The sequence below is a fragment of the Capricornis sumatraensis genome, chromosome 3 (genome assembly GCF_032405125.1).
Source record: "Capricornis sumatraensis isolate serow.1 chromosome 3, serow.2, whole genome shotgun sequence".
NCBI lineage: Eukaryota > Metazoa > Chordata > Mammalia > Artiodactyla > Bovidae > Capricornis > Capricornis sumatraensis.
The window spans coordinates 162,557,461-162,584,180 of record NC_091071.1 but is presented as its reverse complement, the minus strand read 5'-3'; the positions used below and the strand labels follow the sequence as shown (position 1 = coordinate 162,584,180).

At 43.3% G+C, this 26,720-nt stretch overlaps 1 protein-coding gene and 1 non-coding gene across 2 annotated transcripts in view; both read right to left on the bottom strand.

Annotated features, from left to right (window-relative positions):
* The window catches only part of FBXO36 (F-box protein 36), a 98,480-nt gene that overhangs the window by 68,064 nt on the left and 3,696 nt on the right, over positions 1 to 26,720 (bottom strand). The gene's annotated exons all lie outside the window — the stretch shown is intronic.
* Positions 26,428 to 26,534, bottom strand: LOC138077368 (U6 spliceosomal RNA). Its single transcript, XR_011144805.1, has one exon. It is a non-coding gene; the product is annotated as a U6 spliceosomal RNA (small nuclear RNA).

Below are 26,720 nucleotides of genomic sequence, written 5' to 3'. Positions count from 1 at the left end.
TCATTTTTCATTTTCACGCATCATGTTACTGAATCCATCTTGCAAATACTGGGATCCTGTCAACCTCCATATCTAAGGGCACACCAATCAAGGGCACACCAATCTTTATTTTACAGCTACTCCACCCCTCTCACTAATCTGGAAGTACCGAGTTCCTATGCAATCTTTCCTAAACTGGAATGGCATAAAGTGAAGAAGCAGCGATGACTTTGGGACACACTTTGTTAATGGATGCACAAAATAAATCGAGATCAAGCACAGATGCTCACAGACACGGTTCAAAGCTATGGTGACTGCTGCTGAGATGCTGAGTGTGGTTCCAGGGGAAGGAGCTTGACAGCACCACTCTGGCTGCTCGGGGTGTGAGCTGCTTCTATAAACGGCCACTGTAAAATGATGCCCTGCATTAGTTTTGCTTTTCCCTTTTTTTTTTCATAAAAGTGAAAAACTTTGGATTTGTTTCAGTTAGTGAAAGCAGATACTGATGCCTATCTTTCCGAAAAGCAAACTTTTGAAAATCGGGGGATACCTGTCCTTGCTGGTTTCCTCCTCCTCCTCCCAGAACAGTCCCCTGTATCTACTGGAGAGTTTTATGCAGGGGGCATGGTGTCCACTGAACCCTGTTTATCTTTTGTTACTACCACTAGACTACAAAGCCACCTCCAAGTCTTAGTTATTATTATTATTTTTTTAACCTGCCAAGTGCCCATGGTGAAAGGCATGAAGCTGAAGTTGGTCAGTGGTTACTGAATAAATTATTGAATAAATTAAAACATCAGCTTATCAAGAAAGGTGAGAGATGGGACTTCTCTGGTGGTCCAATAGCTAAAACTTGAGCTTCCCATGCATGGGTCACTGGTCAGGGAACTAGATCTCACATGCCACAGCTAAGACACGGTGCAGCTAAATACATAAATAAATACAAATAAATGTTAAAAAATTAAAAAAAGAAAGGTGAGAGATTTTTCCAATAGACTATATTGTTGAAAGTGACACGAAGTTTTCTAGGTATCAGAACTCATCAAATGTGTGATATAAACTACATAAAACTATACTTTGAAAGATACACATTTTTATTTATGTAAATAATATTGATATTTTAACTTCTATTTACAGAGTTGTATTAGTAAACATTTTAGATTTACTTTACATTAACTTGTATTTAAACATATCTTTATACCTATACTCATTATGCATTTATGTATTTCTTTTAAACATCAAAGAGAATGAACTAAAGATACCAAGCAATTTAATAGCTCAGAAATCCTTAGTATTATGGAATTATCACAAAAGCACTTTTCTGTGAATGAGCAGGCTATTTTCTGATAAGTGAAGCTTAGTATTTTAATCATATTTAATCATGTTGAATACATTTAAAAATTAAGACTATAATTCAGCCACATTTGATTTTACAGCAGGGCTTAAAAAGGGGCTAAATCACTGCTGCCTGCTGCTTTTCTTCTTTTTTGAAATGCTAAGTAAGGGCAGGTGCTGGGGAAATTGTGATAAAAGGGAAGGAGGAATTCTCATACAGTGTTATTTAATAAATGGCCACAAAAGAGAAAAAGATATTAAACTTCACAAAAGGGCCAAACACTTTGCTGGCTGGGCTTCGGACTATTTCCAATCAAACTGGCAGGCAATCTCTCAAATTAAAAAAGGAGGGTGACTTATTGCTGTCAAATTTTAGAACTGGGAAGTGCGGCCTTAAACAGGTCTACCAGGAAATAGATTACAAGCAGCCTTCCTTCTTCAAAGTGCCCTACAATTTTATTTCCTTTTAGCTGCTGTGAAGTGTATTAATGCATCTCATTTCTTTGTAAATACAGTTAGCTTTTTGTAACACAGGAAATAAAATAGGACTTCCCTGGTGGTACAGTGGATAAGAATCTGCCTGCCAATGCAGGGGATTCGGGTCTGATCCCTGGTCTGGAAGGATCCCACATCCCGTGGAGCAACTAAGCCTGTGCACCACACTGCTGAGCCCGTGTGCTGCAATTACTGAAGCCCGAGCGCCCTGGAGACCACGCTCTGCAAGGAGAGAAGCCACTGCAATGAGAAGCCCTCGCCTGGCAACGAAGAGTAGCACCCCGGCGCGCTGCAACTAGAGAAGAGCTTGCACAGCAACAAAAACCCAGCACAACCAAAATTAAATCCTAAAGGAAATCAGTCCTGAATATTCACTGGAAGGACTGATGCTGAAGCTGAAGCTGAAACTCCAATCCTTTGGCCACTTGATGCGAAGAACTGACTCATTTGGAAAAGACCATAATACTGGGAAAGACTGAAAGCAGGAGGGGAAGGGGATGGCAGAGGATGAGATGGTTGGATGGCATCACTGACTCGATGGACAAGCTCTGGGAGTTGGTGATGGACACGGAAGCCTGGCGTGCTGCAGTCCATGGGGTTGCAGAGTCAGACACGACTGAGTGACTGAACTGAACTGAATAGAATTACTTTCTTAAAAAAGAAATAAAGTGAAATGAAATAAAACATAAAATGCAATAAATGCCCTGAGGTTGGAATGGGGAGGAAAGCTACACAGGATTACTGTAGCAGAGGAAGCCATTTATAAAAACCCAAAGTTTCAATGACAATAAGTTCTTACGTTGTGATGATTAAGTTTACTCTGACATCATCAATATACTTCGTTTCCCCACTTCAACTCCTCAGACCTATAAAAGTAAAATGAAAGAATGGAAATATATTCATCATCAAGGAGATCATCTACGTTCCAGATGTTTTTTCAGTAGAAAGTTTAAAAACCTTCCAATTAGGATGTCTCCACCTACCACGGACTACCTAAAAAAGCTGAGTCAGTTTTCCTGGAGTGTGTTGTCATTTGTTTAACTTTGAGCAACAGTGGCCACACCTCTTCCTGAACAGTAAGCTGGCAAAACTCCTCACACTACTTTCTTAATGGTATTTTTAAAAGAGAACATTTAAAAACACTAAAAAGGCTTTATGGTTTCTGTAACAATGATAAAGCTCATAGTATACAGTTCAAATATTTTAAAACATGTTGAGAAAGATAAAAAATTTTTTTTACATCTCATTTCCAGGCATTACAGAGTATTCTTGAGGGCTTTTCAGATGGCATTAGTGGTAAAGAATATTCTTAGACATTCTTCAAACATTTCTCAGACTCTATATACATCCATAGATTGATTGTGTGTGTGTGTGTGTTGAAAGACTTCTGGTTTGCACCACCCCAACCCCATACCACCACCAGTTTTTGCTTATTATAAACAACATTCTGATGAATCTTCATTTTATGGGTCATTTCAAATTTGTGTAATTATCTCCTGAGAACAGATTCCCTGAAGTGGGATGCCAGGGAAAAGGACATACATACAGTATCTGACTAAATATTTCTAGACTGCTTTGGGGAAGCATATAAGTCAGGATTGCTGCTAAGTCACGTCAGTCGTGTCCGACTCTGTGCGACTCCATAGACAGCGGCCCACCAGGCTCCCGTCCTTGGGATTCTCCAGGCAAGCATACTGGAGTGGGTTGCCATTTCCCTCTCCAGTGCATGAAAGTGAAAAGTGAAAGTGAAGTCGCTCAGTCCTGTCCAACTCTCCGCGACCCCATGGACTGCAGCCTACCAGGTTCCTCCGTCCATGGGATTTCCCAGGCAAGAGTACTGGAGTGGGGTGCCATTGCCTTCTCTGAGGTCAGGATTAGGTTTACCTGAATGTGACAGAACACCCAAAGGTGGCTTACAGACAGTTTATATAAGAGAGGAGGCAGTACATGACACAAGGGACCAGGTATCTTCCATTTGGGGTATTCCATCATCTTTAGAAACTGACTTTTCTACATGGCACAGGATGGCTGCTCAGGTCCCAGTCATTGCATCTGTATTTCAGGTAGCAGGAAGGAGGAAGGGACACAAAAGGATACAACTTCTAAGGACTCTTGTGAAGTCACACCCACCACTTCTCTCAATATCCCACCAGCCAGGCTTTGTGGCTACATCCAGCTGCAGGGAAGACTGAGAAATGTAGTCTTCCCCCACCTACCCATGTTCGTATGCTCAGCTAAAAATCAGATAATTTTTTACTAAGAACAGGGGAAAATAGATACTGCTGCTGCTGCTAAGTCGCTTCAGTCGTGTCCGACTCTGTGTGACCCCATAAATGGCAGCCCACCAGGCTCTGCCGTCCTCGGGATTCTCCAGGCAAGAACACTGAGGTGGGTTGCCATTTCCTTCTCCAATGCATGAAAGTGAAAAGTGAAAGTGAAGTAACTCAGTCGTGTCCGAATCTTAGCGACCCCATGGACTGCAGCCTACCAAGCTCCTCCGTCCATGGGATTTTCCAGGCAAGAGTACTGGAGTGGGTTGCCATTGCCTTCTTTGGAAAATAGATACTAGGGACAATAAATGGTTTCTGCCATAGGAAGGATGTTCTAATTTACACTCTTGTCAACATCGCCCAAGAGGAGCCATTTCCCCTGCCTTTATCAACATTGTTCTATCAGACCATTTCCACTGCAAATGCATTTCATTACTTAAAAGGAAAAAGGTTTAACCCATTCTCAAACGAACAGTGTAGTTTATGCCACTAGTATCGGTGATGTACACTTCTCCCCAAAGTAAGAAGATGCAAACATGGGGACGTGGGCATTCCTCTGCCTTGAATTGTGCTTCAGGGTTAAATCTCTGCCCTTAGCTGACTTCTCCCCTCCTTCCCTCCTAGTAATCTCATCCACAGCTGTAAATATCCCTCACTCAGAATTTGTATCTGCACTTCTAATCTCCAAAGTCCTGCTAAATTCACCAGTTGCTTACTGGGTAATCCAACAGCATCTTGCAATCAACTATAAAAAATTTGAATCTCATCATCTTCTCTTACAAACCTACCTATTCTCACACTCCTTGTTTTGGTGGCACTAGTTGGGTCATTCTAGACTCTTACCTCTCTGCCATTACAGAACACTGACTCCATGATCACATTCTATTAATTTCAACTTCCTTAACAACCCTTGACATTCCCTTCAGCTCCACTGTGCTCTTGAGGATCAAGACAAAGTCTCTTGAGGGTTCTCTAGCTCTACACTTAAATCAGGCTACATCCAACATGGCAGCCAAAGGCCTCTCATTGTGGTTGTTTAGTTGCTAAGTGTCCGACTCTTTTGCGATGCCATGGACTATACCCCACAGGCTCCTCTGTCCAGGGATTATCCAGGCAAGAATACTGGAGTGGGTTGCCACTTCCTTCTCCAGGAGAATCTTCCCAACCCAGGGATCGAACTCAAGTTTCCCACATTGGCAGACGGATTCTTAAACACTGAGCTATCAGGGAAGCCCCCTGATCTGATTTGGCTGATCTGGCTGGCTAGGTGGGTGTCCCCTTCCTCCCTCCCTCACTGCTCCATGTGCTCGGTTGAAGAGGATGAGCATCCCTGGATCAGTCTCAGTCATGGGTATACGAAGAATGCCAGTATGAATGTGATTTTTAAATTTTCACTGAAATCCTTGGTGTGGCATACAACGGCTCTGAGATAGTGACCTTCAGCGTCATTTCATGCTAAACCCCTGACTACACTTCACATTTCAACACATCACTTGCAGTTTCAAACTGCAGTATCACAGTTCGGTGACTTTGCTAAAATGCAACCCTCCTGCCTAGAATTCTTTCCCTCGAAAAGATCGTTCCCCTTTTTTAAAATCCAGATCCCAGAGTCACATCTTGAAGAAACCCTTCCTATGATGTGACTTCCTACCATGAGGGCCAATTCCTTTCTTTGTGCCATTTATGTGTTCTGTGCTTATTCCTAAAATATTCTAGCAAATAGGATTAATATCTCTTAATCCAACAAATATTTACTGAATCCCCACCATTGTGCTAAGAGCTAGATTCATGGCCATGTGTGAGCTGAATGTAGACTTAGGTTCTCACAGCCTAGAATCAATACAGTTTATGTTCATAAAGGCTAATTCCCACTTCCTGTTTCTTGTTTGTTATTTTCTTTCCACCATCAACCTCAATGAGATGCTAAGAAATGGATGTTGCCTTGTTGGTGACCATGTCAAGAGATAGTTTCTTCAGTGTTTTATTGCTTACTCAAATGTTTATTTTTGCTTTGATGACTCCATGCTGCTCACTGCCACTATCCAGGATCACATGGATGTTTAAAATGGAAAATTTGGGGGTAACTTATATTTGATCCATTATTTCTCAAGCTCCGTCCTCAAACTTACCCCCTGAAAAAGGCCAGTTAAGGGGATTCTGGGCAGAGATGAAGGTAGATCTGAGAACAGGATGGGTAACTAAGCAAATGTGGGGGAAAGGGTGTTCCAGGTGGAGGCGTATCATAAGCAAAGACTGAAAGACAGAGGTGACACTGGGTGAGTTAAAGAGATGTTTACCTGAGGATTTGCTGTTGCTGTTGTTCAGTTGCTAAATAGTGTCCGACTCTTTGCGACCACATGGACTGTAGCTTGCCAGGTTCCTTCTATTTATGGGATTTCCCAGGCAAGTATACTGGATTGGGGTGCCATTTCCAAATCCAGGGGATCTTCCCAACCCAGGCTGCAACCCCATGTCTCCTGTTTTGGCAGGCAGAATTTTTTTTTTAACCACTGAGCCACCGGGGAAGCCCTTACCTGAGGATCAGTTCAGTTCAGTTGCTCAGTCGGGTATGACTCTGTGACCCCATGGACTGCAGCACACCAGGCTTCCCTGTCTATCATCAACTCCCAGAGCTTGCTCAAACTCATGGCCATCGAGTTCGTGATGCCATCCAACCATCTCATCCTCTGTCATTCACTTCTCCTCCAGCCTTCCATCTTTCCCAGCATCTGGGTCTTTTCCAATGAGTCAGTTCTTTGTATCGGGTGGCCAAAGTATTGGAGTTTCAGCCTCAGCATCAATCCCTTCTAATGAATATTCAGGACTGATTTCCTTTAGGATTTGTTGGTTGGATCTCCTTGCAGTCCAAGGGACTCTCAAGAGTCTTCTCCAAAACCACAGCTCAAAAGCATTGATTCTTCAGCATTCAGCTTTCCTTATAGTTCAACTCTCACATCCATACATGACTACTGGAAAAACCATAGCTTTGACTAGACGGACATTGGACCCCTATAAAGGTTGCAGGGGCTTAGCTCACAGACACCTTAGACACAACAGAATGCTGACACATGACTGCACCCACCTGGCTCAGTGAAGTTCTAAGGTCCTGATTACCTGCCTCTGCTTCCCTACTTTCCCTTAGGGGTGCGCTGCAAAATCTCTATTCCTGTTTTATTTCCTTTTCATCTTCTCAATTCTCAGCTTTCTCTTTTACTGTCTATCTCAAACAACAAAAGCCTTAAAAAATATTTTTATAATTTTAAAAATGTATCTTATGTTGGAATATAGCTGATTAACAATATTATGATAGCTTCAGTTAAACAGCAAAGGGACCCAGCCATACATATACACCCCTCCCTTCCAGGCTGCCACATAGCATTGAATTGAGTTCCCTGTGCTATACAGTAGGTCCTTTCCAGAAAACAACAATCTTGAGAAGATACACAGAAGGAAATCCAGGTATACTAACTTTTGCAAAGAAATAAACCCAAGTTAGGGAGAAATAAATCCAAGTTAGACAGAAATGTGTAGCTTTGAGCAATGCCATTCCTGGTAGATCAGAAAGGTCTGGGTGTATTATTCATGACTGCTGGTCTTAAGAGACAGAAATTCAATCCTGAGTAGTTTAAGTAATAAGGCAATCGTGCTGGCTTGTGTAACCTGGAAAGACACTGGTGCGGCTGGCCTGAGGCAGGACATGGTCCAGGGGTGCAAAATGACAGCATCAGATCAGTGGCTCGCTCTCTCCTGTTTTCTGCTCCTCTCTGCTGTTGGCCTCATGAGTTTCCACCACAGGTGCATGTCCCTCACCCAGAGGGGAGCCTGGCAGCTAGGAAGTCCAAGCCTACATCACCCAGTTTGAGGATTCCCAAAGCTTCCCTTGTAGCTCAGTTGGTAAAGAACCTGCCTGCCCTGCAGGAGACTCAGGTTCAATTGCTGGGTCAGGAAGATCCCCTGGAGAAGCAAATGGCAACCCACTCTAGTATTCTTGGAGAATTCCATGGACAGAGGCAGACTATAGTCCATGGAGTCACAAAAGTTGGACACGACTTAGCGACTAAACCACCAAAGCAAAATAACTCTGAGGGTGAAAAATCCCAGGGAATGATCATATTCGTCTGGTTGGTGTCACTCCCCACACCCGTCCTGGAGGCAGGTGGGTTAAATGGTTGGCCTGGGCTAGGTCATGTGCCTGTCCTTGTGACTGAACCCCAGTAGATCCCCTCAAAGGAGACGAGGTAGAAAGAGTGGGGAGGGGCAGTGGCTGAAATGAATTTGGAGCAGAAAAAAATTTGCCCATTTTGTTGGAACAGAGACCTTGTGGCAAAGAGTATTAGGACCCAAATTAAGAGATGGGGCCAGGGACTCCTCTGGTAGTCCAGTGGCTAAGACTCCACGGTCCCGAAGCAGGGAGCCCAGGTTCGATCCCTGGTCAGGGAACTAGATCCCACATGCCGCAACTAAAAAAAGAAAGAAAAAGAAATGGGGCCAGATTGTGTAGATCAATATCTTGTAGGTGAAATGTAGGCACCACATATTCTGAAAAGCTCAGGTGCATGTGTGTAGGTGAAATGTAGGCACCACATATTCTGAAAAGCTCAGGTGCATGTGTATACGTGTTTACTCAGCTGGTTCTTGTCGCTCAGTTATTTAGGTTCCATCAGTTCAGTTCAGTCACTCAGTTGTGTCCAACTGTGACCGCATGAACCGCAGCACACCAGGCCTCCCTGTCCATCACCAACTCCCAGAGTTTACCCAAACTCATGTCCATTGAGTCGGTGATGCCATCCAACCATCTCATCCTCTGTCATCCCCTTCTCCTCCTGCCTTCAATCTTTCCCAACACCAGGGTCTTTTCAAATGAGTTAACTCTTCGCATCAGGTGGCCGAAATATTGGAGTTTCAGCTTCAGCATCAGTCCTTCCAATGAACACCATCAAGTCACCTGCAAGACTGAGTGAGGGATCCCAAATCTCCGCCCTAGAGGAACCACAGAGGCGGGTACACAGGGAGGTGGGTACCCAGAGCCTCCAGTCCCCAAATCTCTGCCCTAGAGGAACCCCAGAGGCGGGTACCCAGGGCCTCCAGTCCCCAAATCTCTGCCCTAGAGGAACCCCAGAGGCGGGTACCCAGGGCCTCCGGTCCCCAAATCTCTGCCCTAGAGGAACCCCAGAGGCGGGTACCCAGGGCCTCCGGTCCCCAAATCTCTGCCCTAGAGGAACCCCAGAGGCGGGTACCCAGAGCCTCTGGTCCCCTTTTCCCCTGATCAATACATAACCTTGTTTCATGTGTGTTTTTGCTTAAAGACACCTTATTTAATATATGGTGTTGATTCATTAACCCTGGGCTTACAGCCAACAGCACTATAACTCAGGCCTGAATGGAGTTTATCTGACTCATATTTTCTCTGTGAGGCACGCTGCAGTCTTCTCGTGCTTAGGAAAACCGAACAGCTCTCCAGCACTATATTTGGCCATTTTAAAGAGCAAAATCACCAACAAAAAGCACACAAATGAGGAAAATATGGCACTAAATAGACCGTGAGAAGGACACTTGTTGACAGAATGAACTGAAACAAGGAGGCAGAGCATCACCTTGACTGGTGTCAGCCGGGAACCTGCTGGTGGACTCGACCAAGGTGGACCTCGATATGGATCCTTGCTCTGTGTGAGCCCTGGGGGTGACTGGGAAAGTATCTGGAATATACTGATGAGGGGCGGGCAGTGGTGGTGGTTATTTCCCAAGGGAGCAGACACATTCACAGACTTGGAGTCTGTGAATAATGAGGATCGATGGCCTTTTCCTCTCAGTATTTGAAAAATTAAGCGCAAAGTAGTCACACCAGGTGGAGGGTCTGAAAGAGCGATGGCGGGGGTGGAGAGGGAGACAGGGATGAACACCAGAGTCCAAAGGGAGGAAGGACAGGATTCCACTTCCAACTGTCCAGCTGGACATAAAGGAAGGAAGAGGGTAAATTCAAGGAGGGAGAAGCCAGACTTGAACCTAGAAAAATGCTAAACCCAGTCTGTCTGGAAAGGAACCTGATTTTGAGGCACAAGGTGATCAATTCTGAAAGGAGGCTTTAGTCCTGTCAGATGCCATGTGTTCTTCACTGAGATTTTTTTTTTAAGTATACATTTAACTGACTTAAAAAGTAATGAGTGGAATCATCAAAAGACTGTACAGAGGACTAACCTATGGTTAGCTCTTGTTGGCGTATCACAGAAATCAAACCAATATTGTAAAGCAACCGTCAGTCAAAAATAAAGGTTAGAAAAATTGTTTCAAAATACACTTTTTGTTGTAGACCCCCCCACTGCACACACATCTATGAACACAACTTTTGTGAACCCTTTTCTAAAGCTTCTACAGCTGCAGATTCTGCGAACCCCCTGCTTGCTCAGGCAGAGTGCATGTGCCATGCCAAAAGCACAGGTTTAGTATTTTTGCCTTTGTTTCACATGTGTAATTTTCTTCTTTAAACATTTATTTATTTGGCTGTGTCGGGTCTTCCTTGAGGCATGAGAGACCTTCAGTCGTGCAGGGTCTTTTGTTGAGGTGCAGATTCTCTGTGGTGCGTGGGCTCAGTAGCTCGGTAGCACATGGGATCTTAGTTCCCTAATCAGGGATTGAACCTGAGTACCCTGCATTGTAAGGTGGATTCTCAACCACTGGACCTCCAGGGAAGTCCCCGAAAGTGTAACATTTTAGTTGAGATGTTAGATGGGGGATGAGTACTGTGGATATGAATTCGGGAAGTAATTTTAATCATGTGTAATTGGTCAGAGTCTAAGGCGCAGTAACGATTGTTGTTTTATTTAACAATGCCTCGTTGCTTTGTATGCATTAATGTTTGGGTGTAAAGACTATGCATCTATCCAACAGGGAATCACAGTATTTAAACTGGCCAACCTACGGTTACAACTACTTTTGAGCCAAATGCAAACTAAAAGCCTTAACTGAAGTGGTGCAATACTGTATAACTGAGCATCAGTAGCTCAATAAATCTAGCATCCATGCAAGGGCTTGCATTATTTATTTATTTAAAGGAATGAGTACTGTTCTACTACTAAATCTCTCCACTTCCAATGGAAAACCTCATTACTGGGACTTCCCTGGTGGTCCAGGGGTTAAGAGTACAGATTGCCATGCAGGGGATGCAGGTTCGAGCCCTGGTCGGGGAACTAAGATCCCACACGCCATGGAGCAACTAAGCCCATGAGCCCCAACTACTGAGTCCGCACACAGAACAAAAGATCGCATCTGACACACACAACTAAGACACAACACAGTCAAATAAATAAATATTAAAAAAAAAAAACAACCCAAACTGGTTACTACTACTACTGCTAAATACTGGCTTCCCAGGTGGTGCTAGTGGTAAAGAATCCACCTGCCAACGCAGGAGACTTGGGTTTGATCCCTGGGTTGGAAAGATCCCTGGAGTAGGAAGTGGCAACCCAGTCCATTATTCTTGCTTGGAGAATCCCCACAGACAGAGAAACCTGGCAGGTAATAGTCCATGGGGCCTCAAACAGTCAGACACAACTGAATGATTGAGCACTACTAAATATATAGCACACTTACAATGTGCCAGGCCTTGTCCTGGGCTCTTGAAGTTGATTAGCTTGTTTCTCATAGCCTCTGCGGTATCATTAATAGACCCATATTTCAGTTGAACAAACTGAGGCAACCGGTAGTAACTTGCCTGTAGCCCACTAGAGAATGGTGGAGTTGGCTTACAGAATCCGTATGTTTAACTGCTATGTCAAACTACTAAAACTGGTTACTATTTACAAACTCTCCTTGACCACATTGCTGTTTCCTGCCTCCCCTGGGCCCCATCTCAATAATTCCCACCATTCCCCCTCCACTGGATTTACGGCTTTGCCAAAACTGCTTCTAAAAAAAACAATGATCTTTAGCTGTCTAGACCTAGTTCAAACTAGCTCATAAATCCCTAAACCTTCATAAAGTTTCTCTTCTGAATCAGTCTAACTAACCTCACCATTTTCTAACACTTAGATGAGTTTTGCGAGCTTTTATCAGAAATTTTTTCTTTTATACTTAAAATGGTAACAAAGTCTAGGATTTTTAGGTACTAATAAAAGAATTCTATCTGTCTGCTTTAAGCAAGTCGATCGCGTTTAAAGGAGTGATACTATTTTTCTAGTTGGAATACTATAATAATATTTATAAAACAGCTGGAATGGAACTGTTAAATAAATGCAAGTGTTTTAATGTGAAATGTAAACTTGCCTAGAACATCTACACAAATATCTCCTTTGTTTGCTTGCTTTAATTTCAATTGAGCTATGATTTCTCAAACATAGCTGATCTCTAGTGGGGAGTATCTGGGAGAGGTAGTTTTTGAGAGAGAAGGGTGGGAGGAACTTAATTCAGCAAACACACTACTCAGCACCGGGCGCCTCTGTTCAACCCATGAACTCAGGCAGTTTTTGTGACCAGATCTTGGGAGCCGTCCACTAGACAGCTGGTCTAGGTTCACGTACGGAGCCACAGTGCGCCAGCTAAGTCACCAATGGGCCAGGGCTCCTGAAGGCTTCACGTATCTGCTCACCTGCTTTTCACAGCTACTGGTTTGTTTTTTTTTAAATTTAACTTTTGTCTCACAACAATAGCCACCTGATCTTGCCTTGCAAGCTCTTATTCACACTGGAGATGCTGAACTTCAAAATGCCCGTCTCACTCAGTCTCCTGTCTCCGAGGCTGCCCTTCCCCTAGAACACTGTGCTCTACAGGTGACGCCTGGCTGGCCACCCCAGCCACTCCCGACTGGACCAAGGGGGCCATCTGACCTGGACCAGTCAGAACGTTTTCAGTTTGAGGTGATGGAAAACCCTCTCAAACTGGTTTGAGGGAAAAAGAGAACCTCACTGGCTTATACTGCAGTGGGACCAGCAGGCTCCAGGAGCTGCAAACCCTACCACAAAGACCTGCTCTGCCTTTTACCTCCTGGCTGCTTCTTCCCCTATCGCCCTGGCTGACATCATTACAGCTCCCAGCAGAGGTGAAGGGAACGCTCCTTTCTCAACAGTCTAAGCATCTAATTGGCTGGGACTGGGTTCTCCATGTCACCTGGCCATTGACAATGTGGCATCCAGCTATTCAAATCATGTGCAATGAGGGGGAGGGAGGCGTTGTTCAGAGGAAAATCTGGGTACTGTTACTATAAGAAGGAAGACAGATGCTGGTGGCAAAAGGGTCAACTTGACACCTGACCCAAGGAGGAGCAATACACAGGACTGTCTGGCCAGTGGGGAGGTCTGATGGAAAAAGCTTCCCAACAGGGACCAGTGGTTGAAAGAAAACATGAGGTCCTCTCTCTGGAGGAAGCGAACTTGAGGCCCAGTACTGGGCACCTGGCAGGGCCAGCATCAAGCAGGACACGGAGGCCCAGGGACAGGGAAGAAGAAGAAGGGGAGACGGGACCGACTTCTGCTGTGAAGGGAAGCCAGCCTAGAGCTGCAGACCCTCCCCTCCTGGCCTCTTGTGGGTCCTCAAGACTCTGAAGACTGAACTGCCAAGAAGTCTGTCATTATCTCCAGAGGCTTCCTCATGATGAAGACTGAGGGCCTTCTGTGGGAGGAGGAATCCAAAGGACCTGACTGACACTTTCATGCACAGGAGAGACACAAGAAGGAAGAGAGACAAAGGGACTCCGTGTGGCGAAGGTGGAGTGGCAGAGCGCGCTAGTTCCCAAGCTCTGGGAAGCCTGGCTGCTGTGCCAGGGGAGACGGGGGCTGAGCTGACCTCCCTGTCCACCTCTCCCTGGCCCTGGCTTTCATTCTCAGCAGCCATATGGGAAGGCCACGCCCTCTTCCTGCCCCACCCCCAATAAGTCCTGAATACTTACTTTCAAGGCCACACCTAGACTCTTGAGAGTTCCTTGGACTGCAAGATTAGACCAGTCAATCCTAAAGGAAATCAACCTTGAATATTCTTTGGAAGGACTGATGCTGAAGCTGAAGCTGAAGCTCCAATACTTTGGCCACCTGATGCGAAGAGCTGACTCACTGATGATGGGAAAGACTGAAGGCGGGAGGAGAAGGGGACGACAGAAGACAAGATGGTTGGACGGCATCACTGACTCAATGGACGTGAGTTTGAGCAAGCTCTGGGAGATGGTGAAGGATAGGGAAGCCTGGTGTGCTGCAGTCCATGGGGTCACAAAGAGTTGGACGTGACTGAGCTACTGAACAACTCACTTTCCAGGATGGTGGGTCATGTACTCTACTGGCCGGGCAACTTTAAGCCCAGCTAAAAGTTGGTTTGTTTGTTTGTTTTTCTGGATTGAACCCTGGCTACGGGAGTGAAAGCCTGGAATCCTAACCACTAGGCCATCAGAGAACTCCCAAAGTTGAGTTCTTCATTAAAAGGTGAGGACGAGTGTAGAGAGGCAAGTTGCCAACTCACCAAAGCTGAGCTCCAAGCTCCCTACTCTGTGCCACCCCCCCACCTCCATGGTCCTTTCTCTTCTGCTCTGAGTGTCTTTTTTTCTGCTCCTCTCTCGGTCAGTAGATTACAGTTAAGAGTGGCCTTTTCAAGCTTCCTCTTTACCTTCCTATTTCACTTCCCTGCAGCTAACTGATCATATCCCCTTGAGACTCTTAGTTCAAATCTTTTCCACATCAGGCCATACACAAATCACATGGCTGCTGGTTAGCCAAGGGAGCCGCGGGCTCAAAGACAGATTCCACCTTGGTCCAATTAACTGTGACAAGGGGAGGGATGGGGGACCACATGTGGCAGATGGCAACTTAAGACGAGGTATGCAATGACTGACGGATCCATACAACTATATTTTTCCACCGACCTATTTCAGGTGAGTTGAGTAAGTGGCCATGAATATCCTAATATACTATGTTGGTTTCTGAGGACTGCTGTTAACAAATTGCTACAAGCTGGCTGGCTTAAAATAACAGAAATGTATTGTCACGCAGTTCTGGAGGTTAGAAGTCTGAAACCACAGCGTTGGCAGGGCCACGCTCCCTTATGTAGCCTGTAGAGGAATCCTCTTCCTGGCTTCTGTGGTTTGCTGACAACCTTCGGCATTCCTTGAGGCATCACTCCAGTTCTGCCCTGGTCGTGACACTCCATTCTATCTTTTTATAAAGACAGTGGTCATACTGCTTTGGGGTCTGCCCTACTTAAGTAGTAACATCTGCAATCTCTACATAAGGCCACCATTTGAAGTAATAGGGTTAAGACCTCAAAGTATCTTTTTTGGGGAAAACATAATTCAATCCATAACCAATAGCTACATGGGTTGTATGGCCAATTTCTCCACAAATCAGATACACACCTAACTATTTTGGCAGAATTACTCCCAAACGCACAATCCTTATGTGAAAGGCATAGGACACTGCAGTGGGTACAATGATGAGGATATGTTTGCTGTGTCTTTTAATAGAGTGAGCTTGGTGTTACTAACCTCCCTCCAAGAAACCACCAACAAAACAAAGTAAACCAGTATTCAAAGGTAATGTTGAGGAGTAATTTATATTTCACTTAAGATTCTTTGAAGTGAAGTGAAGTGAGCTTGCTCAGTCGTGTCCGACTCTTTGCGACCCGATGGACTGTAGCCCACCAGGCTCTTCCACCCATGGGATTCTCCAGGCAAGGATACTGGAGTGGGTTGCCATTTCCTTCTCCAGGGGAACTTCCTGACCCAGGGATCAAACCCAGGTCTCCCGCATTGCGGGCAGGCACTTTACCCTCTGAGCCACCAGGGAAGCCTCATAGTCACTGGTTAAAATCTACTAGTTGGGAAAAAGAAATCTGGAAGAGTAAGCAAAATACTAAAGCACTAAAAATGTACCCAACTGTCTCTTAGGCTCTTCAGAATGTCTTACTTGGAGCACCAGTCACTGAGGGGCTGGGGGTGGCCACTGAAACAGAGGGCAGTGTGAAAGGGTCTGAATGTGTATACAGTTTTTTACTTTTGAATGCTAATCTCTTCCTTAAACAAACAAACAAACAAACAAACAAAAAACCAAAGAGACAAAATGGTTTTACAGAAAAGACTTATCTTGGAACTAAAGGAGCTTACTAGGATAAAGGAAAGGAAGGGAATCATGTCAATCATTTGTATATCTTACTTTACGAAGTCCTTTAGATGGTTATAAGATTAAAAGTTTTATCTCCATTTTTCTTCTTCCCCATCTAGAAAATGGGAGTTTCAAGAGTCTGATCACCCACTTCCCTCCTTTCATTCCCATGAAGTTTCCTCCCTCTCCCTCATGACTTCTTTTTGCTGTAACTAGAGTTAAGAGTTTTGTTGGCAGTTTTGATAATTCTTCTCTGCAAAAATCCTCAAGGGATCCCTATCAGCTAAACAGTATAGTTACCATAGTTTTCCATAGCAGAACTCCCCTTCCCTGTCCTTTATTTTTTGGCTGTGGGGGCAAGTAGGATCTTAGTTCCCTGACTAGGGATTGAACCCATGCCCTCTGCATTGGAAGTGCAGGTCTTAATCACTGTACCACCAGGGAAGCCCCCAAAACCCTTTTATTAAGGGACATTGTGTACAGATTTTTCTCTGTCAACTTAAACTTATCTATTGAATAAAAGGGTTTTTTAATGTAGATCTTATGATAATTTCAGATTAATAATTATGAGAACAAAGAAACTCTTCTGAAAAAAGGAGAACTTTGAAATTAGACAGTGAAGTATAGGTGAAAGTGAAATTACCGTTACTCAGCAGCAGGAGCAGGTTTCTGCATTTTACTGTAATATAAAGAAAACCCTGATCCATGCAGATAATCTTGTCTGTTCTCCACATTACATCCAGAGTAATCTCTTAAAAATGCAAAACCTGATCACCATACTTCATCAACTCTAGTTGTATGTATCATTATTTTATGTCTAGCTCAGAAAGAAAAAACTGCTAATTAACACTTTGATTTTGGAGATATGAAGATGCAAAAAAAAAAAGGTGTGCCCTGCAATCACTGGGATAGGGTATGCCACTCCATCCTCTTCAAAATCAAGGGCTTCTGGTTCTCTCCATATCAGGACAATGCTGGAAGCTGGCATGGCCCAGCCACCTGCTCCCTGCCCTCCTCTTTCCATTCACTCATCTTCATGACCACAGCTCAAGCTTTACTTCCTCCGGAGCACCTCCCATGACCTCCCTGACCAGGCCACATCCTCAGGCACGTGGGTGTCTCCCCTTGACAGCACTTACCAGGGCTGACATCGTTTGGTTGACATCTTAATTTGGCTTGAAGGTTTATCTGATTAGCATCCAGCTCCATGAGGACCTGAGAACATGAACTTTTGCACTCTATTGTATCCTTTGTGCTTGGCACAGTGCCCGGTAGCACCTGGTGGACAGGAGGCACTCAAATATTTGTTGAATGGATGAATTGAAATCACATTAAAAAAAAACTTCGCATGGCTGATTTTAGAATAAGTGCTCTTCAATTCAAAGGATCCAGGAAATCCAGAAGTGTGGGAATAGTTAAGACTTCTATTTTAGGAACCTCCCTGGTGGTCCAATGGTTAAGACTTCGCCTTCCAATGCAGGTGATGTGAGTTCAAGCCCTGCTGGGGGAGCTAAGATCCTACATGCCTCATGGTCAAAACACCAGCACATAAAAAAACAACAGAAGCAATACGGTAACAAATTCAATAAAGATTTTAAAAATGGTCCATGTCAAAAAAAATTTTTTTAAAGACTTCTGTTTCAGAGTTGAATGCGATTAACAACTATCTACTAAATTTTTGCCTCATCACAAATGCCAAATTCAGACAAAAAGCACTGAAAACCACTTACTGTGTGTTGAAACTCTACCACAAGTTGGCTCATGTGTTTTAATGAACTCTCAGGGTTTGAAGATTCTGTGCAGAGCTGGTGCTCCTTAGCCTCTACTGATTTTCAGGCTAACTCTGCTCTGATTATACCTGCCTTGTATGGGCAGGACTCCAGAGAGTTGGTCAGAGCTCCACCTTCCCAAACAATGACAAATTTGTAAGACTTTCTACTGTATTTACAGCAGTGACAGATGCTTTCCTCTGTGGTCTGCACCAAAATATGTTCATCTAGCTTTTGGAAGCACAGTTAAGGTGATAAAACTTAGTATACAAAATATTTGAGGGTGTAGGTATTTTTTTGGTTTTACAAGCTTTAAACTAGCAAAAAATATTCCTAAAGAGGAGACTGGAATAAAATGCTTGTGGAGCCTCCCAAGTGCATTTATTTGCAAAACCAAAAGGTAATGTGAAAACCACTGACTGGCTGAATCAAGTCTTATTTCAAGATTTACCAGGCACTGCCTGATCTGCTCCCTGGCTGCTTCGCGGTGGTCCCAGCCAGCTTTACCCTCTACAAGAGAGCGTGACCACCACCCACCCTGGGGACAGGCTCTGTGCTCTTGCATCCTGGGCCCACAGCACTGTCCCCACTTCTTCTTTGTCTTGGTCTCGGCTCACATCGGTGCTCACTCAGTTGTGTTCAACTCTTCGAGACACATGGACTGTAGCCCGCCAGGCTCCTCCATCTGTGGGATTCTCCAGGCAAGAACACTGGAGTGGGTTGCCATTTCCTACTCCAGGGGACCTTCCCAGGGATCCAAGCCAAGTCTCTTGTGTCTCCTGCATTGACAGGCACATTCTCTACCACTAGCGTCACATGTCTAGTTCTCCTGAAGTCTTCCCTGATCACTGCCAACTACTCGGGATTCCCTACAAGGCCCTCACTAGCGAGATCATCTCTCTGCTGTACAGATCACATTCTGTGGTTGGTCTGCCTGTCTCTCTGTGGACGGCAAGATTCTGGAGGGGAAGGTGCTCCATTCTGGTACTGTTGGCACGGTCCTGGAGCTGATGGCACTCAGTGAAGCCACCTCTCACAGCCTTGACAACCTGATGGTTTGTTTTTGCCAGTGGGAAAATCTGAATCTGGTGGTTTTCAAACTTCCTTGATCACTCAGTAAGGTTACTAGTAAGCATCTTTTCATATGCTTATTAGTCATGTGGTATTTCTTCAGGTGACTGTCCATAGCCCCCATTTCTCCATAAGGCTGTTTTCCTTATTAATTTGTCAGGTTGAAAATCTTTGGACGTGGGGTATATTAACCCTTTGCCTGGTAAATATGTGGCCAACACTTTCCACAGGCAATTTATTAATTTGAAGTATCATTCATGAAGAAACAACTTTATTTCACATGTACGTGATCTGCGATTCTTTTCCATTAAGGCTTTCAGGTTCAGAATACTGTGTAGACTCTACCTCCAAATGAAAATGCTATCCTGTCTTATTTTTGTATGGAACTTTCATAGTGTACGTTTGTGTGCATAGCACTAAGTTTTTAAATCCATATAAAAAATTTATAGTGCAGGAGTACAGATTTTTTAATGTGTGATAGGGATTTAGTTAACTGTTTCTATTCTGTGACAAATTTGATAGCCAATTGTCATGATAATTACAGAATGGTTCTCCATTTCCCTACTGATTTGAAATGTCAAGTGGACATTTCAGATGAGACTTAAAGAAGAGGATGGGATTTGGATGTGGGGTGACCAATAGAAGTCCCCTGGGTGACTGGGGCCAAGTACACAGCAAAGACACTTGCTCCTTGGAAGAAAAGCTATGACAAACCTAGACAGCATTTTAAAAAGCAGAGACATCACTTTGCTGACAAAAGATCAACAAAACTAGCTACTGGCTTTCCAGTAGTCGTGTATAGACGTGAGAACTGGACCATTAAGAAGGGTGAGCCCCGAAGAGTTGATGCTTTTGAACTGTGGTGCTGGACAAGACTCTTGAGAGTCCCTTGGACTGCAAGGAGATCAAACCAGTCAATCCAAAAGGACTGAATATTCATTGGAAGGACTATGCTGAAGCTGAAGCACCAATTATTGGCCACCTGATGTGAAGAACTGACTCACTGGAAAAGACTGATGCTAGAAAAGATTGAAGGCAGAAGGAGAAGAGGACCGCAGAGGATGAGATGTCTGGATAGCATTATCGACCCACGGGACATTAATTTGTGCAAACTCCTGGAGACAGCAAAGGACAGAGGAGCCTGGCACGCGGCACTCAATGGGGTTGCAAAGCTTAGGACACCACTCAGCTACTGAACAAGAACAATGGTGCAGCAGCATGGAAAAGCAATAGGTATTACTTAGGAATGTTGAGCACAGGGGCCTGGGCCAAGAAGCAAACAACTGATAATGATCTAAAGACAGATTTGGAGAAAAACAGCAAATTTTAGTATACAGCTAAAAGATTTTTTAAAAATAAAATTCACTATCCATTCAAAACAGAAACTTTTGGCAAACTTGAAATAAAAGGAAACATAGTTTATCCGAGTTTTAAAAAACTTACAGCAAACAACATACTTTATGGTGAAATGTTGAAAGTCTTCCTCCAAAGTCAGAACAAGACCAGAATGCCTGGTATTATTTCTCTTCAGCATTTTAGTGGAAGTCTTAGCCAATGCAGTAAGGCAAGGATAAAGAAGACATGAAGGTCAGAAAGGAAGAGATGCATGTCATTATTCAGATGACATGAATGTGTCAGAAAGTGGAAAAGAATTATAGATTCTTTCAGGCAGCACATTTTTTGATATGAGTCTTGGTAATTATTTTTTGGATCTGTCTTCTCAGGCAAGGGAAACAAAACCAAAAATAAACATATAGGATTATGTCAAACAAACATCTGCATAGGAATCTATCAATAAAACTAAAAGGCTGCCTACTGAATGGGGGAAGATATTTGCAAACTACATCTGATTAGAGGTCAATATCCAAAATATACAAAGAACTCATACAACTCAACAACAGTAAAAACAAGTAACCTGAATAAAAAATGGGTAGAGGGTCTAAACAGACAATTTCTCAAAGACATGTAGATGGTCAGTAGACATTCTCAACATCACTGATCATCATGGAAAGGCAAATTAAAACTACAATGGGATATCACTTCACACTTGTCAGAATGGTTATCAAAAAGACAACAAATAACAAGTGTTGGTGAGGATGTGGAGAAAAGGGAACCGTTGTACACTGTTGAAGGGAATGTAAATGATTGCAGCCACTATGGAAAACAGATGGAAGTTCCTCAAAAATTAAAAACAGAACTACCATTTGTTGTTGTTCAGTTGCTAAGTCCAACTCTTTGCGACCTCATGGATTGTAGCACGACAGGTTCTTCTGTCTTCTGAGTTTGTGAAGATTCATCTAGAGTCAGTGATACCATCCAATCATCTTATCCTCTGCCACTCCCTTCTTCTTTTGCCTTTAATCTTTCTCAGCATCAGGGCCTTTTCCCAGTGAGTTGGCTCTTTGCATTGGGTGGCCTAAGTACTGGAGTTTCAGCTTCAGCAACAGTCCTTCCGATGAATATTCAGGGTTGGTTTTCTTAAGGACTGAACTACCATCAGTTCAGTTCACTTGGTCAGTTACGTCCAACTCTTTGTGACCTCATGGACTGCAGCACACCAGGCCTCCTTGTCCATCACCAACTCCCAGAGCTTTCTCAAATTCATGTCCATTGAGTCAGTGGTGCCATCCAACCATCTCATCCTCTGTTGTCCCCTTCTCCTCCGGCCTTCAATCTTTCCTAACATCAGGGTCTTTTCCAATGAGTCAGTTCTTTGCATCAGGTGGCCAAAGGATTGGAGCTTCAGCTTCAGCATCAGTCCTTCCAAAGAATATTCCAGACTGATTTCCTTTAGGATGGACTGGTTGGATCTCCTTGCTGTCCAAGGAGACTCTCAAGAGTCTTCTCCAATACCACAGTTCAAAAGCATCAGTTCTTCGGTGCTCAGCTTTCTTTATGGTCCAACTCTCACATTCACTTATGACTACTGGAAAAACCATAGCTTTGACTATATGTACCTTTGTAGGCAAAGTAATGTCTCTGCTTTTTAATAGTCTGTCTAGGTTTGGCACAGCTTTTCTTCCAAGGAGCAAGTGTCTTTGATCTAGCAATTCCACTCCTGAGTATTTTTCTAAAGAAAACAAAAACACTAATTTGAAAAGATATATGCACTCCTTTGTTCATTGCAGTATTATTCATAATAGCTAGAATATGGAAGCAACCTAAGTGTCCATCATCAGATGAACCAGATAAAGAAGATGTGGCCTATATGTATAGTGGAGTATTACTCAGCCATACAAGAATGAAATATTGCCATCTGTGACATGAATGGACTTAGAGAGTAGTATGCTAAGTGAAAAAAGTTAGAAAAAGACAAATTCTGTACGATTTCCCTTATAAGTGGAATCTGAAAAACAAATAATCAAATATAACAAAACATAGTCATAGATAGAGAGTAGGGAGGTATTGAGGGTTGACAGAGGTGAAGGAGGTGGGAGTATGAATGGAATACCTGAGAAATTAAGAGGTATAAATTTCCAGTTGTAAAATAAATGAGCTACAGGCATGAAATGTACAGAGTGGGGAATACAGTTAATAATCATGTAATATCGTTGTATGGTGACAGATGGTAACTAGATCTGTTAAAAACTGTTGTATGTTATCTATATAAGTTTTAAAAGAGTAAATACTAAGAGTTCTCCTAAGAAATCTTTTCTTTTTTATTTTGTATCAATATAAGAAGATGGATATTCTCTAAACTTGCTGTGGGAGTCATTTCCTAATGTATGTCAGTTAAATCATTATGTTGTACACCTTAAACTTATACAGTGCTGTATGTCAAATATATCTCAATAAAACTGGAAGAAAAAGAAAAGAAACACAAATTACCAGAATTAGTAAGTGAGTTAGCAAGATTACTAGATGAAAGGAAATTTACTAGGAGCAAAAAAAACCCAGAAAATCCAAGTGTAAAAAGGACTTTAACTTACAAGAGAACAAAAAAAGTCAAACACCTAGAAAGTTAACAAGATATATGTAACATTTCTATACTGTAAGAAATCTTTGAGCAAACTTCAGTATATCTAAAAAATTCTAAAAGGAAGGAAATACTATGTTTTCGGATTGAAAATTTGGCATTGCAAAGATGTTTGTTCACCACAAATGGAACCTACACATGCTTTACAACCCCAATCAAGACATCAATAGATATTTCTGTGGAAACAAGATGATGGTAAGAATAAATAAAGTAACACAGTCCTGAGATGACTAACCAGTCACAATAGTTGTTTTCACGGAAAAGTGAAGTTTGGTTTGGCGTTGGAAGAAGGTAAGGCGACACGAATGCCCAACAGAGATTTCTTCAGTCTTCGGTGTTGTATAGCAGGCCCACTGCTGGGTCTTTTCCAAAGGGCAACCATAGAACCTCAGATCCTGCGACACACAGAGGAAAAGGGGTTCGGAGTCACGTGCTGGTAGGAAAAGCTCACCCTGCTGTTTCCTCTCGGAGAAATCCTGTTGCACAGCAGGACTTGAAAGCCTCTGAGAAATTTTGGAGAAGAAAAGCAAATAGATTTGTGCTGAACCCAGGATTTTCCAGTCTTATTTGATCATGACCTTTCTTTGAGAAACCCTGGCCCAGAGTGCTTTTGACATTTTTTGGTTCTCACTATGATGTGTGAAGCAGCCCAGGGATGAACTGCTCGTTTTTACAGATGAAGACACGAAACCTCAGGCAGGTGAAACTTACAACAGGTCATAGAGCCACTAAAGATCTGCAAAGCATGCTTAATTTAAAGAAAAAAAAATATTTTTTTTTTAGTGCTTTTTTTCCTAGGGTCGAACACTACTTTCACACGAAACAGCATTTCAGAGATGGAATAAACCTTAGTGATCTCTTAGACTAGTAACCTTATTATGTTGGTGAGGCTACTGGGACTGAGACAAATTAAGTGTCTTGCCCCAGGTCAAGGGCTTGCAGGCTAGCAGAAGGAATAAAAGGACCCATGACTCAGTGACTCCCAATTAAGTGCTCTACTGCCCCATATAATTAGGAGACAAACCTGGTCAATGGAGGGTGAGACCAAATTAACTGCCCAGGTTGAGTAGGCACTCAAAGAGATGCTGAATGAACGATTTACCCGGGAGAAGCCGATCCTGGAGCTCTGGCTAGTTCTCATGTAATTTTGAAGTGAGGATTAAGGAGCCCATTTGAAGACTAGGTTATAATAAAGTACTGAATATTGTTCTTTTAAAAACTAACCACCTTGTTGGTATTATTTCCTCCCTCTCCTCTGAAAAGTGCCATAGGACACTTAAAAAATATTAAAAGGAATTTACATTTCTGATTAAAAGTGATTTCACGGCTCGAGTGGGGCCCATTCTGAAATGTCCCGGGCTGGGGATCATTTTTCTGGTGTTTCAGATATGAGGAAGAGAAGAGGAATCATGTGGGAGGCATGAACACCTGGCTGAACCTGCAGGGCAGGGAAGGGTATGTTCACCTCAGGTGCTGCTGTCAGGAGGAGTGGGAGGAAAAACCCAAACACTCCTGGATGAGCGTGCACGGCTGGGCGGGAAGTCCTAAAAGGCAGCGAAGAAGGGAACAGCTCGTCTTTGCAGACTGAGGAAGAGGGCCTTTGAGAGACATTTGAAGAAGAGTGGGGTGAGTCTGGCCCTCAGCACTTGGGGAGAGGAAAACATGTGAATGCAAGCGTGCCGCTGTACTTTGGACTTGAAAAAGAGCAGCAGCTCTTTCTGCGTAAACATTTTGGTGGTGGCTGGTGGGCACTGGGTAGAAGAGGCATCATGGTTGTGAAGTTCCATCAGCGGCAAGTTCCACTAAGGCCAAGGAAGGGGTAAAGGCAGACCTGTTTACTTGCTTCTGCTTTATCTTCTCCACTCATGTGACTCTTATGTGGAGTGAGGCACGGCTATAGCAGAGCGTGATTTAGGGGTGCGTGAGTCCCCTGGGAAAATACCAACATAATATCAAGCTGAGTGCGTCCCATTCAAGTTCCCAAAAATGTGTAATCTGAATGTCTATTTGATATGATTTCAATTTACTTATGAAATTTCGTTCTTTAAGCTTTAAAGTGTTAATAACTCAGTCATGTCTGACTCTTTGTGGACTCCATGGACTGGAGCCCAGCAGGTTCCTCTGTCCATGCGATTCTCCAGGCAAGAATACTGGAGTGGGTTGCCATTTCCTTCTCCAGGAGAGCTTCCAAACCCAGGGATCGAACTCAGGTCTCCCACATTACAGGCAGATTCTTTACAGTCTGAGCTACCAGAGAAGCCCTCTTTAAGCTTTACTGGAGGGCAAATAAATCTCTTCAGCAAACCATCTTTGCCTTACTTTATTCTCCACATCTCTCTCTCATTTTTTTTTTTTTTCTGGCTTCGATGCTCGAATCACAGCCAGGGCACTGAAGGTTAGTTCAGTCAGTTAGGGTACTTCTCTCACCAGGGATGGAATCCAGACACAGCAGTGAAAGCACCGAGTCCTAACCACTGGACCAAGAGGGAATTCCCTCCACGTGTCTTTTATAGCTCATTAGTATGATCACACACCCAACAAGGCAAGGGTGGGCTGTCCCTTAGTTTTTCAAAAGTAATTACTACTTACATTGAAAGCAAAAACGAAAGCAAACACATAAGACCAGGAGTTTCAGTAAGAACTCCTTAAAATTTTACAAGCAACCATTAACCCAACTTGCACCTCCTCCGAATTTCTGGAGTAAACATTACTTCCTACTGTGTGAACCCCACGCACCCCCCTCACAAGTACAACACAGCAGGATCCTGGTGACAGAGTTGTTGATGTGGCCCATGGTTTAGTGGGGGAGGTGGCTCTAAGGTGGCACTGGTGAAACAGGAGGAAGACGATACACGGAGGAGGGCAACTTCTGAAGAGTTAAAGGTTCTCTGTATCTTCATTTTTAAACCTTTATTGTTTTTCTCGGATTATAAAAATATTCCTGAGGGAAAATTGCAGATCTGTCAGAAATACGTAATGGAGAAAGCAAAAGCAATCCATAACTCTATCCATGAGAGGGAATCCCTCTAGCTTTTCCCTCTAACATTTATTCAAAACAAAATAAAAACTGTTGGTGCTCTTTTTTAAAATGGGATCATACAAGTTTAACCCTTGCTTTCCTTGTTAAAGATTTTATTTAGTCAACTGAAAAAATAAGAGATCCAGCACATCTTTTTCAAAAGACTGCATAATAGTTTTCATCCTTTTATTTTTGCCAGTGCCTTGTGCCATATGGGATCCTAGTTCCCAGACCAGGGATCGAACCCCTGCCCCCTGAGTAGAAGGGTGGAGTCTTAACCACTGGACCCCCTGGGAAGGCTCAAGATTGTATAGTAGTTTATGGAAAGATATTTTTACAATTATTTACTTTGGTGTACATTCTTTTTTTTGTTGGGGGTGTGTGTGATTTATTTTTTACTGAAGGATTCATTTTTACAAAATTTTATTGTGTTCTGTCAAACAAAAATATGGAATGCTTCACAAATGGGCATGTCATCCTTGTGCAGGGGCCATGCTATTCTTCTCTGTATTCTTCCAATTTTAGTATATATGCTGCCGAAGCGAGCACTGGTGGACATTCTTGCTCACATATCCTTGTACACATGGGAAAACATTTTTGGATATAAAATCCTAGATATGGATATGCTTGGCCAAAGGGTGTTTGGATTGACATTTTTATTAGACTGTACCAAATTTTAAATCTTTCAAGTTGGTCAGTGGATAGAAGTGTCAGCAGCACAATTCTTTGTTGTGA